Source organism: Oenanthe melanoleuca, chromosome 4 (genome assembly GCF_029582105.1).
Source record: "Oenanthe melanoleuca isolate GR-GAL-2019-014 chromosome 4, OMel1.0, whole genome shotgun sequence".
Classification (NCBI taxonomy): Eukaryota; Metazoa; Chordata; class Aves; order Passeriformes; family Muscicapidae; genus Oenanthe; species Oenanthe melanoleuca.
Window position 1 is genome coordinate 48481986 of NC_079337.1, and position 7600 is coordinate 48489585.

A 7600-nucleotide genomic window follows, 5' to 3' on the forward strand; every position below is an offset into this window, starting at 1 on the left:
CTTTTTGCCTCTTAAGTTTTTGTTTATAGAAGTAGTGAGATTAGGTTATAGTGTGATGTACTTCAGAGCAGTTTTATTTTCCTCAGAAAGGACAATTGCAAATACTACTTAAGTTTCATATTTAAATAGAAAAGACAAAAATCTGTATTTTAACCCAAGCTGTCAAAAAGTATCAAGACTTTTGACTTTTTATTGTATTTGATGTGGAGCTTTTAAAAAATACTCAACATTATTGTTAATTTTTTCATAAGGTGTGGAATGAAAAATCACAACTGACAGGAAGCTCTTTGCAGTTGTTTCCTCTCAGCCTGTGTCTGTCTGTGATACTACAATGTTCTACACATGTTCTCACAGATGACTGAGATCTGTAAAGGGCATTAAAAATGGATTTTGCTATATGAATAGTGTGAAGGAGCATTGAAGCAAGCTGTAGCTAGCTGAGATGGGATTATCAGTGTACCATCCTTTTACAGGTTTGGGGTTTTTTATTATTTCAGTGTTCCTAGCAGTATCATGTAGTGTTTGTTTTGAGCTCTGTATTTGAATTTCAGAGGTTGATATACAGCTGTGGTTTCTATTCAGAATGTTAAAAAAAGAAAATAATTTTTTTTAAAAGTCCTTCCAGGCCTTAATCTTTAGACAGACCTGAGACACTGCTGCTGCTGAAGCTTCTGCAGATTCAACACACTGTGTGAGTCTCATGTTCAGGAATTTTTTATTTTGTTCCTTTTTTTCTCCTACATAAAAATTCCGTGTAGTATGTGTAGTACACAGTTTTTATTTGATAATATATGCATATATTTAAATACAAGAGGGTTGCTGTACTGAAGTTTGAGAAATTCTGTTACAATTGGACTGACATAGACAAGTCCTCAAAAGAAGCACAAAGAATTTTTTTCAAATGAGTTTTGTTTTTTTTACATAGATTAATTCTTGTGTTACTTTTCCCCAATGCAGGCACTTAATTTTTTAGTAAAAACATTATTTCAAAATTCAGGATCTTGCTTTATGCTGCTGTAGCAAAACAGTCCAGGGAGCTACTTCTGTGTTTAATAAAATCTGATTTTACTAGTAAAGAACATAAGAGCCCATGTGCAATGTATTTTTGAAACATGGTAAGGATTAAAACATTTCTTTTGATTCTGAATCTCTTTATAAAGTTTACCTGGTTTCTCATTGCTGTTTTCTTTCTGAGCTAGATCCCTGTTTTTCTCATGTACAGAAACTTAGACAGAATTGGTACCTTATATGATCCCTGTCCTCCCACGTGTGTTGTCACTTGGTGAAAGTGTTATCTCAGCCAGCTGGCCTTGTTCTGGGGGAATGCTAAAGCACAAGTGTTTTCCTGTGTACTTAAGTCTGCAGATATTGCAGCTATGCACTGTGTGTAGAAATGACCCCAGACTCCAGTATTCCTGCAGAGGGTGTGTGTACAGCTTGGAGTGGGGAGCTCTTTTGAGGCTGCTGAATTACAGGTCTGTGTAGCAGAGCCAAACTGAAAGACAAAAAATAGGGAAATAGGCACTAAAAGCACGATAAGAAATTACAGGAGAAAAGGGAGCCAGATAAATTTAATTTTTGTTTTTTTTTTTCCCCCACCTACAAATGAACTGAACTTGTACTTAACTGCATACTAATACAAAATCATGTGGGTTAGAAAGACCATTTTTATGAGATTAGCCCTGTCTGGAAGAGAGGAGGACATATGGTCTGTTTTTTCTTGGTAATGCTGAAAGTACCTGCTGGGTTGGAATATGAGACTGTCTCCTAAGGAATTAAGTTTCCTGGCTGTTTAGTGGTTGTTGAGGACTCCCACCTTGACCTGTAGTTTGAAGTGTGAATCGATTTGTATCTATTAATTTAGGGTTTCTGGGCACTTTTGGCTTGTTCTTTTCCCTGCTAAGTGACTAATGTTACTGCTAATGAGTAAACAAGAAAAGAGTGGTTAAGTCTTGGCTATCTAATATTAATGAATGGCATGTAAGACTTGGACAAATGAAGATGGATTTAGATTTAATTTTTTTCTCAGTGTTTTTATGAAACCATGTATTTTGGAATTTTGTTTGAGGGAGGTTAGGCTGAAAGAACTGGCATCTGAAATTTCCACTTCTTGTTAATTTCTTTTTTTTAATTTTAATTTCTTTTCCAGTGGTAGGGGGCCTATGCTAAGGTGCTGCTGGTCTTTTTACTCAGGCCATGATTTCATGTTCTTGTTCTGGATGCTCCCTTTTGCCTCTGTGAGGGAGCTGGCTTATTCTGGATCTACCATTTTGCAGAGCTGGAAATCTCCCCATTGGCCTTGGAGCTTCCTTCCTTAAGGTCATCTGCTGAGGCAAAACTAATAAAAAGTTATGTAGGGCTGGAGCAGGATAAGGAAAAGGAAGCTGAACAGTTCGGGAAGGTAGGAGTCTGTTCCTCTAATTTAAAAAAAAAAAAGGTAGGAGAGATGCCAGGCTTGTAGTGCTGGAAGCAAGAAGGTGTCAGAAGTCTTCAAACAAACATCAGTGGCAAAATCTGAAAGCTCTTTGCTGTTACAGTAAGCAGCCTCCAAATTCTCTGTGGCTCCCAAATTATCTGGAGGAAAAGAATGAGTTGGTGGTGTATTTTACTACTAGGTTTAGATAACTGAAGCCAAGTCCCCTGTGGCATGGAGAGCCAGTCATGTAGGTAGTGCTTGGCCATCTGTTCCTGTATGTCAGGCCTTGTGTGGGTCTGTGTCAGTCTTTAGCTAAGTACACCTGTTGTAACTGAAACACCTCTTAAATTAGATCTGGGCAGCCTCCAGCACTGTAGAGGTACAATGGCATTGAGTGTAGCTGCAGCTGCAGCACAAAGGAGGATGCATTAGCAAGTACATTTTTCTGCCAGTGTAACCCCTCAGTTTTATGTGTAAACCCTCTGATTCCCCCTTCCCTTGTCTGTTTTCAGTCAGTCATCTCAGTCCTGTCTCTTCTGGGCTGCAGAGTTGTTAGAAGTAGAGCAGAGGCAGGTGGAAGGCACTTGTGCTGGTATGTCATGATTGTGGTGGTCTTGAAATGGTCCTGGGGAATAGAGAGCATTGGACTCAGTACACTTCTCATAGCTGTCAGCATGGAGCAGAACAACAGCAAGACAATTTACAAACATATCTGGTACCTGATGCAGAGGGGCACGTTTGGAGAGGCACTAGTGGGGAGGGCAGAGAAGAGGCAGCAATGGGAGTGTGGAGGACTTGGGAAGATGGACTGAAAGAGTAGTGATAGGGCAGAAGCAGTTTGAGATGAGCTCTTGTCTTTGTTCAAAAAAATTGATTTTTGTTTTGCAGGTGTCATTAGATACCCAGCTAAATACTCAGGTGATAGTATGGTTTGATTTCGTGTTGAATAAGATAGTATTTTGAAATTACCATATTAAAGTAGTATTTAACTACTGGTCTTCAATATTATTTACAGTAAAAATAATTATCCAATAAAAGTAGTAATCTTAGGAGAGCCTTAAAATAAAATACCCATAATATTTCTCAAACCTTATTTTCAAAGGACTCTACACACATATATGCCCAGAGAGATAGGAATGCAATGTTTTCTGTCAGGTACAAGCAGATTTTGTATAGAGTAACTGAATTTCATGCTTACTGGCAGCAGAGGGAGCTGTGAAGCTTTTATTGATAATTCAAAAAGGTCGGAGTGGGTCAGTGTAAAAAAAAGAATTAAGCCAAAAAGTTTGAAGAAGTCCCAATTTAATGGGATATCTGAGGTGCCTCATAGGGTTGGGGCAGAGCTGTGGTTATCAGGATCCAGCAACTCAGCCCCTGCAGTGGCCTGGAAGTAGCTGCTGCAGTTATTAAAAGGAACAATGTAAACTACTCTTTGAGCCAAATTTTTAATCAAAGCAATGAGGAAGAACAGGATCTGTGTGTCGTATGTCAAAACAATAGCAGCGTGCATCGCCTGGTAATTAACACTCATGCATGAATCTGGAAAAGCAATTCCCAGTCAGGGTGGAGTATGTGTATTATTTTGTAAGGCTTTTGATAATTTGTCTTGATTTTGATTAATGCTGGATCTCTATTATGGTTGTTTTTTTGCAGATGCTAATTGGATGAGTTTTTTATGTAAGTCTACGTAAAGAGCAGATTAATGAGTAAAAGGTAACCAAAATCAGACTGGCATTGTTCTGGCAAATTATGATGTTACTTGTTAGATTATCCTGAAACTGTGGCATAAAAATCTGTAATATTTCATCTGTTCTGGAGACTGATTCTGGAGAAACTTGTACCACTTCTGGCCACAGCAAAATCTCTTTCTGTAGTGCATCTTGTATTGACGTCATGGTTCAACCCCAGCCAGCAGCCAAGCCCCAGGCAGCTGCTTGCTCACTCCTGCACCAATGGGATTGGGGAAAGAATCGCAAGGGTAAACACTGGAAAACTCGTGGGTTGAGATGAAAACAGATAAAGACAGTTTAGTAGGGAAAGCCATGTATTCAAGCAAAGCAAAATGGAATTATTCAGTGTCGCCCATGGGCAGGCAGGTGTTCAGCCATCCCCAGGAGGGCAGGGCCCCATCATATGTAACAGTGACTTGGGAAGACAAACACCATCACCCCAAACACCATGATATCCTGCAGTGTGGAATCTGCTTTGATCAGTTCAGGACACCTGTCCCAGCTTTGCTCCCTCCCAGTTTCTTTTGTGTCCCTCCTAACTGGCAGAGCATGAGGCAAGAAAAAAAGTCCTTGACTTAGGGTAAACATAACTTCCCAAAAAACTAAAACATCAATGCATTGTCAGTGCCATTCTTACTCTGAATCCAAAACAAAGCACTGTAACAGCTACTGTGAAGGAATTATCTTAGCTGAACCCAGGACAATTGAAATTAAGAACATTTCAGCGGATCTTTTTTTTTTTTTCCTGAGAATTTAATGAAAAAGTTAATCTGAGGAATGTCCCTAAATTATTTAATACATTATTTCTGGAAGAGCATCTCAGCTAACTAAAGAGATGTGAGATGGAAACAACCTCAGTTTTTCTTGGCCAGTTCCCTGTGGTTTGTCCTCAAATACCTAAACAGACTTCATTCATACATTCATTTTGCTCTGTAGTTATTTTGCCTTTGTCACTTAGCTTCCTTTCATTTTACATAAGTGTAGGTAAATTACTTGGTTCTGGCTCCAGATATTAAGAGCAGGGAGGGGATAGAATATGTGATCATAGATTATTGAAAATCTGTCTGTGCTCGAGGTTGAGGTGAATAGCTTTTCTCCTCTCTGCTTCTACACCCTCATAATAATCTAATCTCTAGCTCTAAGTAAACAGAAGGGAGCTTAGTGAGCAAATAAATGACTTAAACTGCTGCCTTTATGTGACGTGGTTTTATTGTGGCATTGGTTGAGAAATTGTCTTCAGCCTGACAGAATATTGGGATGCTGTATTTCATGAAAGACTTCTCAGGTTTTTTGTTTTGTTAATGAGTGAAAGGTTTCTCAGTTGTTAGTGTATAGTAATTGAGCCATGAATTAAAGCAAAAACCTCTAAAATCCTGTTTATAATTTCAGTCAAGATTCAGAGCAGAGAATGATGTAACCTTGATAGCTTTGATCACAATCGCTGTGAGGTTATTGCTTGGGATGTGTACTTCAACAATTGGATTAGAAACAAAATCAAGAGAGGTGATGTTTTTCCTGCTTCTTTGAGAGAATCCTGCATTCCAAACTAAGTTGTACAAGGGAATATTTCTTTTCTCTGACTAAAGGAGAAAGAGTCGGGAGTGAGGGAGTAGCTACATGTAATAAATTCTGTTGTGAAATTGGACTAAACAATTTGAAAAATGTTAAAATGGCATTTAACAAAAAACCACTAAAAATTATTGATGCTTATGTTAAGGCATTAATTAATTTGCTATCATCTATGTAAATTTTACTTACAGAGTCCAAGAAGTACATTTGAATTCTTCAAAACTTTTAACAGTTTGTAGTTTGAAATGGAAAAAGTCCCAAAGTAGGTGGGACAGAATTTGCAGAAGTGATCAGCAGATTGGAGAGCTAGAATAATGCAGGAGGGAATTTTCCCCAACTCACAGCTGTACTGATTACCAAAGAAGAAACATCTGTGCCCTGCCAGTCAGTTTTCAGTGTATAAAGGAGTAGGCCAGCTTCCCAACAATCAGAAGGCTACATAAGGGCCAGATAAGGTAAGAATATGTTGTATGAGGGATAGTCCAGGGTTAGGTGGATGGGAAAGGGATAGTTTGGGGTCAGCCAGCTGTGCAGAATGAAAGAAGGAATCAAAGCTATGTGAAATTGCTCATAGGGAAAGTAATCAGTACAAGCTGCTAATAAGAGAATGGAGTCAGAACTAACAAAGAGGTCTGTAACATAAGGAGAGAGTTGTACAGAATTGACAGAGAGACTTATGTGGACACTGCTGAAGGCTTGTGGGGAACCTAATTGGGTTTTTTCCCAAATTGTTGACTTTTTTTACCTCCAGCCGGGGTCTTTCCCAGGGGAAATCTTTCTCAGAGACAAAACAAGGAAAGCTAGAAAGAAAACACAGGTAGACTGTTGGCCACCAAGTGGTGTGAGTGTCTCATGGTATTTTACAGAGAGTGTGTTGTGGAAGAGGTGTTGCCTTCTTTGACCAATGAGTCTTTTCCACTTTGTTTTTCGCCATCTCCCAGATATATATGCCATGGCTTTTCAATAATTTGCTTCTTCTTGCTTCTTGGAAGGAGTTGTGCTGCTGTATTCTTTCACTGCTTCCTAGCCCCACAGTGACAGTCTCATAAGAAAAAGAGTCAGTGTTGTAGAAGGAAAAGGTGTGTAGAAAAAGATGAGTTGAGCTCAGAGTTGTATGAGAGTAAGGACTCAAGACAAAAATGTGTAGAGTTAAGACTGGTAAGGAATGTAAGTGAAAGGGCTGATGGTGCTGTCAGCCCTATCTATCTTGACTTAGCTGTGACACAGCAGTAGTACCATTTTAGGAGCTGGCAGTATTTCCTGCTTACTCAACAAGTTCAGTTCAAGGATTGTCTCATCTGAAGTTTAGGATCATGAAGGTTCAAGATGAAGGAAACTGAAAAACAAACCTCCCTGAAATATCAAGTAAAATTGGTAATGGAGAAGGGAGTCCTACGACTGATGTCTCACAGTGCATGCGGATGCATGAAATTTGAAAAGCTTGGCCAAGGGAATAAACTGGTGAGTTTCCGTTTTGCTTTCATGATGGTAAGGGGAAAAAAGTGTCTGCCAGGGGCACTTCATGTTCAAAAGACCAATGAAAAAATTTTCATCTGCTTCTAACAATTACTCTTGAACATTTTGTGGTATCCGTGTTCTAAAACGTAGGATTCAAGGTCTGAAAGAAAGTTTTATTAACAGAATTGTTTAAAAATAAATTACTTTTTAATGTGGAATGACTTTCATAATTTAACTTCCTTGTGTTCTCTGCAGAAAGAAGTTTTAATATGTTTAATTTTGAAGTGATGCTCTTGTGCAATTTAGTGGATTTCAATTTCCATCTATATGAATGAGAGATAAAACAATGAATCTTAATAGATAATTTCTCTGGAATTTTTGTAATGTAATTAAAATGTATCATATACACATTTGAATAAATACATGA